Here is a 9,426-nt window from a genome sequence, read left to right on the forward strand (position 1 = left end):
ACACTTTGTTGATTTGGAAGAAAAATGTTCTTGATTTCAGTTGTGGTAATTGTTTTAATAGAGAGCCATTTGGCTATTAGAACAAACTAGTGGATGAGCTGGTTGATGTGCTTCTCATTTGTCTCAGGACCTTTTATTTAACATTATCCTATTGTTTCCTTGATTGCTGTTTTATTTTAACCTCTGAAGTTTAACTTGACTTGAGATCTAAGACAGTAAGGGTATGTCTAGACTACATGGCTCCGTCAACGGAGCCATGTAGATGAGGTTTCTAGACATAGGGAAATGAAGCGGCGATTTAAATAATCGCCACTTCATTTACATCAAAATGGCTGCCGCGCTGTGCTGAATGAGGAACCTCATGGAATGAGGTTTACCAGGGCGGTCAACAAGGTCTTCCCTTGTTGACCGCGGAGCATCCAGACTACCACGCTGGGCTGCCAAACAGCTGATTGGCACAGTGCAGCAGCCATTTTTATGTAAATGAAGCGGCAATTATTTAAATCGCCACTTCATTTACGGTTTTTGAGTACACTAATCTACATGGCTCCGTTGACAGAGCCACGTAGTTTAGATGTACCCTCAGGAAACACATATGCGCAAATATTATACATTTGCTAAGTATACATTGATATGTTATTTTTCTTCACCTTTTGTCAAAAACTATTGTGTAGTAGTATTACTGTGCACTGTTAAACTTTTGTCTCCCCTAAACTGTTACAGGTAAAGCATGTGATGTATTAAACTTTCTAAGTTCTTGGGGTTCATTTGGAAAGAAATGCTATATAAATACACAGTACTAGCTTAAGCTCCTGATTTCCTTACAAAAATGTATAATTATGTCTATAACTAAAATGTGTATACACTACCATTTCTTCTCTACAAGATTTATGTTTTAACCATTTTAAATAGTGTTTAATCCTTAGAATTTAAAAAAATCTGTTTGTCACTTAACATTCAGCTTTAATCAAACCCCCTTCTAAGTATCATGTCACAATAAAAGATAGTCGTGCCCAATGAATTTCCAGTGAGCCTGCTGCTTATCCTTGTCAGGTATTGGTACTATAGAAAAAGAGAAACAAATGACCAAATCCCAATAGTCCTTGTTTTTAAATAACACCTTGTGCTCCTCCTTGAATGGGATTTTAGCATAGTCTAATGATCACATGACAATGTCATGGCAACTTTGTGGACACAAGACATATTAAGATGTCATTATGAAGATAAAATTATGGCAATTCAAGTCTATGGAGACCATGTGACAGATGATAGCAAAACAAACTCAGTGTACGCCTACAGAGAGCACATTGTCATGCCAAGAGAATGGTAACACTTAATAGGTCATTTCTCTCGCTAAGTTCCGTGAAAGCAATGTTGATATCTGCTTATGTGAAAAACTGTATTATACTGAGGTAACAGCAAAATGTTGTCAGTCCCACATGCATGTTAGTTTACCTATCTTCTGAAGTGTTGTTTATGAATTGTAATTCCAGGTAGCAAAATGGGGTCCACTATTGTTACACAAGAGGGAAGACCTAGCCAAAGAGTTTGCAGGGCCCAAGGCGGCATGCTATGTTTGGTTGCACCGCATGGCTGGGCAACTTCCAGACAGGCAGCAAGCTGGTTGGGCGGGCACCAGTCAGCACATGGCCCAAGGCAACTGCCTTGTTTGCCTTGCCCTAAGGCCAGGCCTGCAAGAGGGCAACAGAAACCAAGGCACAACTTTGTGTGGGCCAAACAGATTCTACACATTTTAATACCTTTAAAGTCACCTGCATTGATTTATACTTTAAGGCAGTGTTTCTTAAACTTTTTAAGACCGAGGAACACAAACAATCTTTTTTTTTTTAAATGGGGAACATAAAGGTTGGGGGGGGGGGGGAATTATTGAGGAAAAAAAGGGTTACCTGCCCTTTAAGGGTAGCCATTTTGAATTCTGTTCTCTGCGGCACACCAGTTTAAGAAACACTGCTTTAAGGTTAGCTTGTTTCTCATGTGCTTAAAGAGGTTGTTTCTATGTACAGTATTGCATATTTACACACTTAGGTAAACCAAAATGATATGAAAATGATGGCAAAATGTTAACAAATCAGCCATTAGTATATGTGTCAGAACAGACTACTGGCTTTGCTCTGGTGGGTGACATTCAGCCCACAAGCTGTAGGTTGGGCACCCAAGTGTAGCATATTCAGATGCCCTAAGCCTTTGTATGATAGGTATGATTCCAATAAAATCTTTTTTTTCTAACATATTTGAAATATGTAGTTATGCATATTTCTCAGGAAATATAGTAAAACTCAGGAAAAATACACGTATTGAAAAGGTGAAACAGTACTCAAGGAAATGCCATTTTATCCTTACCCTTCAAGTCTGCAATGTCTGAGTACTGTCTTTGAGCCATAGGGTTGTGCAGTGGCCAAGGCACTGAACTCAGGAGGACTAGGTGATCTTCACATCACCTTGCATTGGTCACTTCACCCCCGTGTCACCTTTTGTGTCACCTGTTTAGACTGTACGATCTTTGTGATAGGGCTGCTCATCATGTAGTCTAATGGAATCCTGATGCCGGTGAAAGCTGGTCGGTGCTACCATCAGATAAATAATAATTACCTTTTATCAGACAGTCCCATGTAAAGTGATGGATGTTATATGCAAGAGGGAAAATATTGATTCCATTAATAGGGGCAGGGTACTGTACAGTAAGACCCCAACCATTCTGTTACCCACACAAATTTCTCTATCCCTTCCACACTGTAGGGACACACACTTTTACCCAGTTCCTAGGACTCAAGGTGCAATCCTATGAATTTTCACACCACCCTTACCCAACTCCTAGAGCTCAGGGTGTAAAAACCCGCAGGTTGGCAGGATCGTTAGCCACTTGAAAGAGCCTCACACAACAATATCCTTATACTCTATTTATTGACAAATCCCAAACAAGCAGAATACACATGCTAAGTACACAGTGTCATGCTCACCAATACTGATAAAAGGCAGGCAGACTTCCCCTGTTGGCCAGGCAATATCAGTCTCTCTGGTTTTAGGTTGTGTCTCGGAGGTGAGTTCTTTTCCAGGTCTCCCCCCCCTCCCCACCCCGGTCTTCTTTCAGCCTTTTCTTCCTTTTGTTGTTTCTGATCTTCTTCTTCTTCTTGAACCCCAGTTTATATAATGAAACCTGAGTCTTGCTTAGCTATACCTTAACCCCGTGGTCCCCAACCCGGTGTCCGCAGGCGCCATGGCGTCCGCTGGGCCCTTTACGTGCGCCCGCAGAGCAATCTGGGCTGGCCCCACCCCCGGGTGTGCGGCAGGTGCCAGCCCCGAGTGCACAGCCGGCCCCGGCCCCGGGTGCGCCGCGCGTGCCGGTTCCGACCCTGACCCCCACCCCTGGGTGTGCCGCGCGTGCCCTTGCCTGCCCTGGCGCTGGCCCTGGCCTTGGCCCCGCCCCCGCCCTTACTGGCCCTGCTGCTGGCCTTGGCCCCAGGGGCATCACGCGTGCCCGTGCCAGCCCTGGCCGCGCGGAACCTGGGCAGCCCCTGCCCGGGATCGCGGCACATGCCGGTGCCGGCCTCGGGCGTGCGGCGCATGCTTGGCCCCGCCCCCAGTCACTTGGCTGTGAGCGGCCCCGCCCCCCGTACACGCAGCACGTGAGCGGCCCCGCCCCCAGGTGCCCGGCAGCCCCAAAATGTTGGGGGACCACTGCCTTAACCAATTATTTTAGTATAATTTTACTAACCAATAAAAATTATAATCATAACAAAATTACCTAACCAATCATGCCCTACCACCTTAATTGATTTACACCTAGCAAAATTAATTATACAGCAGACAGAAACAAACAGTTACAAACCAGACAGAGATCACACAGTCAAAACAATAGGAAAGTGTAGTGACAGTGCTCATAGAGTGAGGATTCCACAACATCCTCTATTGATAAGCAGTTTCTTGCTAGATAGCTTTACCCATCTTGAGATCTGTTTCTTTATCTGGTGACAGTGGGGGAGCTATCAGGGCAATGGCCGACAACCTAGTGTAACACTTCGTAATACAATTTAGATGGAACTGTGAGTATGTGACTCTAGGCCTTACAGTAATGGCTGCTACTCTTCAGTCTGGCTACAGAAGGCGGCTTTGGTTCAGGCCTAGCACAGGCCTTCCAACATGGTTACAGAGAAGCCATATTGTTACAATTCAGGCAGGCCGCTGTGCCAGTACAGAGCCCCAACATACACAGTGGGACTGCATCTATGTATAGGGCTCTAGCCACATGAAGGTCTTTGGGGTGTCCTCAACCTAAGTAGCTACATAGCCATCTTCCATTATTCCATTTGATCCAGACCCACCCAGGAGAGGCCCAGGTGTAGTAATTTGGCCAGGGTCTGGTCCAGCCAGATAGAACAGCCTTAGGCCTGAATTTTTCTTTTGGTTTTTGGGTGGGTTTTATCTCCTTGCTGTAATACAACTTTAATGTGATTTTTATGCTTAATTTATAATACCAATCATGTACAATGTGCTAGTCCATTACCAGTATGTTAATGGCCATCTAGCACTTGGGAAGCCCTCAGTGCTGCCTTGGGGCCTGAATCCCCAAATGGTCATTAACTCTACCTAATGAAAGACCACCACATCACACATAATTACTTAACATCTTGTGCATGAAAACACATTAAACAAAGTGAGCTTTTAAATAGTTAGAACTAAATTACATTAAATAAATGTTGATTCTTGGTAAACACATTTGGGGGTAAGAGAATTAAAATCTCGGTGCTGCTTCTTTTCCGTGACACAGGGCCACAAATGGATCTATCCATGAAATGAAAACATTTAGCCCATTTACATTTGGAGGTGCATTTGTAGTGACTACTGCCCTTTACTAATGGTTTGTCTGAAGTAAGGGGTGCTGCATTTATTTTTAATGCCAGAAATGTGAGTTAAAAGTTACTAGGGAAAGTAGCTTTGCGCACTCTGAAATATGTTCATTTTAGACACTCCAATTGTGAATTTAATGCTTTTTTTTTAGGGAAGTCCTCTTAATCCAGCATGTACAAGGGATCTGCAGTGAGAGTCCCTAAATCTGGGTACGTCTACACAGCAGCATTATTTCAGAATAACTGACAATATTCCGAAATAACAAAGCATGCATGTACACTACAAACCTTTATTGCAGATTAATGTCGAGCTGGAGGACTTCTTACTTGGACTCCTGTAACCCTCATTTAATGAGGAGTAAGGGAAGTTGAAGGAAGATGTTCTTCCTTCGACTGCCTGCTGGGTAGACAGTGCCTAAAGCCGAGTTAAGCTATTTTGACATCAGCTATGCAATTGATGTAGCTGAAGTTGTATAGCTTAATGTGACTTTAGCCCTGCTGTGTAGACGTACCCATCATGTCCACACCTACCCTCTGTGCCTGTGAGTAACTATTCCCATTAGTCAGTGCTTTCACTTTTTATGTTTATTACCATTTTTTGTTTTCAGTTATTGATTTGTAATTATTTCAAGTGAGTTTGGCAATGAAACAGACTAATGCCCTTGATAAAGCCCCATCTCTGGAGATATTTAAGAGCAGGTTAGACAGACATCTGTCAGGGATGGTTCAAATGGTACTGATCCTGCCATGAGGGCAGGGAACTGGACTCGATGACCTCTTAAGGTCCCTTCCAGTGCTAGTGTTCTATGATCCTTCAAGCCCATATGCACACTGGAGTAGTCCCAATGAAACCCACAGGACTGCCTACATGCTTAAAGTTGCTGACTGGGTAAGTGTTGGTGGCATGGAGACTTAGAACCCTATTGCTCCACAGAAGAGGGAGAGTACAAACCACAGCATTGCTGCCTTCCCTGAAGCTGCCCCCCAGGGCAGCTCTGCCAGAGCCAGTCTAAGGGCTCTCACCTGTGGGCCTCAGGAACCTATCCCTGCAACAAACCCCATTGCCAACTCTGTCCACGCATATATACTAGCAACACAACCACAGGACCTAACCATATAAGCCACACCTGCCCATCTACTAATGTGTTATATGCCATCAAGTGCCAGCAGTGCCCCTCTGCCGTGTATATTGGCCAAACCAGACAGTCTGTGCACCAAAGAATAAAAGGGCACAAACCAGACATCAGGGAAGGTAACACACACAAATCTGTATCCTTTACAAAAGAACTTTAAAATCCGATTACAAAGGGAAACAGCTGACTGGAGTTCTTTTGCAAATTCCATACAATCAATTTAGGATTGAATAAAGATCTTAACTGGTGAATGCACTACAAAGGCAATTTTCCCTTTCTTGAGTTACCTCTCTAGATCAAATGCTCCGAAGGAGACACATCCACCCCAGCTTGATTAGCCTCATAAACACCAATCCTACACTTGACAAGTAACCTCTTTTGTTATTATATATTGTGAGGAAGTGGGGGAGTTTTGGGAGGGGGGCTGCATGCAGAGGGGGCACGCAGTGCCCAGATGTTACTGGTTTAATGTGACAAGGGGGAGGGAGTTGTTTCAGAGAACAGCCCAGAACTGAAGCCTGGCATCTGGTGCCCACGGCCCTGCTCAGAGGGCACAGGTGGTTCCAGCCAGACGACAGACAATGGGCTGCAGAAGGGAGACCCTGGCAACCGACCCAGTTGGTTCCAGCGAGGGGAGAACATTGGACAGAGGAGAGGAGAGGTGGAGAAGAGAGAGGCCCAGGTGACCCCGTTACCTGAGAGATCCTTTGCTGCGTTCAAAGCTTAATAAACCCTCTTGTTTTGTGCTGGCTGAGAGTCGCTCTGGTCTGTAGAACAGGGTGGCACTACTCCCTCTGGGAGTGGAGGCCCCGGAGTTCCAGAGGGAGTGGAGGGGGCTCATGGCAGAGGCAGGCATACTGAAGGCCCTGAGAGGTACCATCCTGGAGGCGGAAGGGCAGATGCCCCAAGGTGAGAGTGGGCACCCCAAGAGAGGGTCTCCACACCGGAGTGGACTCCCTGAGAAAGGGCTGTCTCACTGCCGGTGGAGTGGGCTCCCTGAGAAGGGGCTGCCGCACTGGAGAGGGGGTCCTGCCCAGGGATGGAGGACCAAGTGTGGGTCATGACACATATATCCCTGCCTTTATAATTTCCACTCCAACTTATCTGATGAAAATGCATTTTGCCTACGAAAGCTTATGCCATAATAAATCTCTTTGTCTCTAATGTGCCACGGAATTCCTCATTGTTTTTGTAGATACAGACTAACATGGCTACCCCTCTGAGACTATATTAATGTAGGCACTTAGGCCCAGATTTTCAAAGCTCTTAAGGGAGTTAGACACCTACCCTGCATAGGCAATTTCAAAAACCCGACTAAATGTATCTCTGCTTTTTTTAAGACATCTAGATACCATTGAAAACCTTACTTTTTCAAAAATCTAGGCCTTGGCTTTTTAACAATCCACGTGCATAGTTATACCAATATATGCATAATGCATTATTCCAGGAGAGTATAAACAGTGATGTCTAAAAGCTTTCCTTACTATTCTTTGTAGACTCCTCATCCTCTTTATTTTGGTTGCTTTGGGCCATATCTTGCTTTCATGTTTTAAAAAGAAACCATCAACTTAAATATTGTACTTCTGCTTTCCACTTCTCTAATGTCTATAAGGTGAGTGGAACTCAAAGAGATTAGAGACAAAACCATTTTTGTGTACTTTCTCAGTCAGTTTACTTTTTGCAGGGGGCTGCACTTTGGGCTATATCCTCTTATCAGTTTCCCCTATGTAAATCTGGAAATTTAGTAAGACATCTGACAAGGTCTCACATGACCTTCTTATCTATGAAATAGGGGTATGTCTACACTACCACCCTAGTTCGAACTAGGGTGGTTAATGTAGGCAACCGAAGTTGCAAATGAAGCCCGGGATTTAAATATCCCGGGCTTCATTTGCATCTTACCGGGCACCGCCATTTTTAAAGCCCCAGTAGTTCGGACTCCGTGCCCGCGGCTACACGCGGCACGGAGTAGGTAGTTTGAATTAGGCTTTCTAATTCGAACTAGTGGTAGTTCGAATTAGCCTAATTCAAACTACCTACTCCGTGCCGCGTGTAGCCGCGGGCACGGAGTCCGAACTACTGGGGCTTTAAAAATGGCGGTGCCCGGTAAGATGCAAATGAAGCCCGGGATATTTAAATCCCGGGCTTCATTTGCAACTTCGGTTGCCTACATTAACCACCCTAGTTCGAACTAGGGTGGTAGTGTAGACATACCCTAGGGAAATACAACTAAATGAGGCTACTAGGTGGGTGCATAACTGGCTGGACAGCCCTTTTCAGAGAGTAGTTATTAATAGTTCACAGGCATGCTGGAAGGGCATAACAAGTGGGGTTCCACACGGGTCTGTTTTGGGACCGGTGTTCTGATCAATATCTTCATCAACAATTTAGATGATGGGATAGAGAGTTTGTTTATTCAGTTTGCAGATGATACCAAGCTGGGAGGGGTTGCAACTGCTTTGGATGATAGAGTCATCATTCAAAATGATCTGGACAAACTAGAGAAATGGTCTAAGGTAAATAGGTTGAAGTTTAATAAGGACAAATGCAAAGTGCTCCACTTCGGAAGGAAAAATTGGCTTCACACATACAGAATGGGAAGCAACTGTCTAAGAAGGAGTACTGCAAAGAGGGATCTAGGGGCATTAGTGGATTACAAGTTAAATATAAGTCAACAGTGTGACGCTGTTGCAAAATAAAGCAAACATGATTCTGGGATGCATTAATAGGAGTGTTGTGACCAAAATATGAGAAGTCATTCTTCTGCTCTACTCTGTACTGATTAGGCCTCAATTGGAATATTATGTCCAGTTCTGGGCACCACATTTCAATAAAGATGTGGAGAAATTGGAGAAGGTCCAGAGAAGAGAAACAAAAATGATTAAAGGTCTAGAGAACATGACCTATGAAGGAAGACTGAAAGAATTGGGCTTTTTTAGTTTAGAAAAGAGAAGACTGAGAGGGAACATGATAGCAGTTTTCAAGTATCTAAAAGAGTATTATAAAGAAAAGGGAGAAAATTGTTCTCCTTGGCCTTTGAGGATAGGACAAGCAGCAATGGGCTTAAACTGCAGCAAGGGAGGTTTAGGTTGTACATTAGGAAAAACTGCCTGTCAGGGTAGTTAAACGCTAGAATAAATTGACTATGAGAGTTGTGGAATCTCCATCTCTGAAGATATTTAAGAGCAGGTTAGATAGACATCTATCAGGGATGATCTAGACAGTGGTCCTGCTGTGAGGGCAGGGGGGCTGGACTCGATGATCTCTTGAGGTCCCTTCCAGGCCTAGGAGTCTATGATTCTATGGTGTAACTGTGAACGGAATTTAGCCCATTTTTGTCTACTCATTTTCATTGTTTCCTCTGTAACTTTAGTTGGTGAATCCATTCCCCAAATTGTTTGTGTAGCTTATTCTCTCACTAACATGGG

The sequence above is a fragment of the Pelodiscus sinensis genome, chromosome 3 (genome assembly GCF_049634645.1).
Source record: "Pelodiscus sinensis isolate JC-2024 chromosome 3, ASM4963464v1, whole genome shotgun sequence".
NCBI classification, from domain to species: Eukaryota; Metazoa; Chordata; order Testudines; family Trionychidae; genus Pelodiscus; species Pelodiscus sinensis.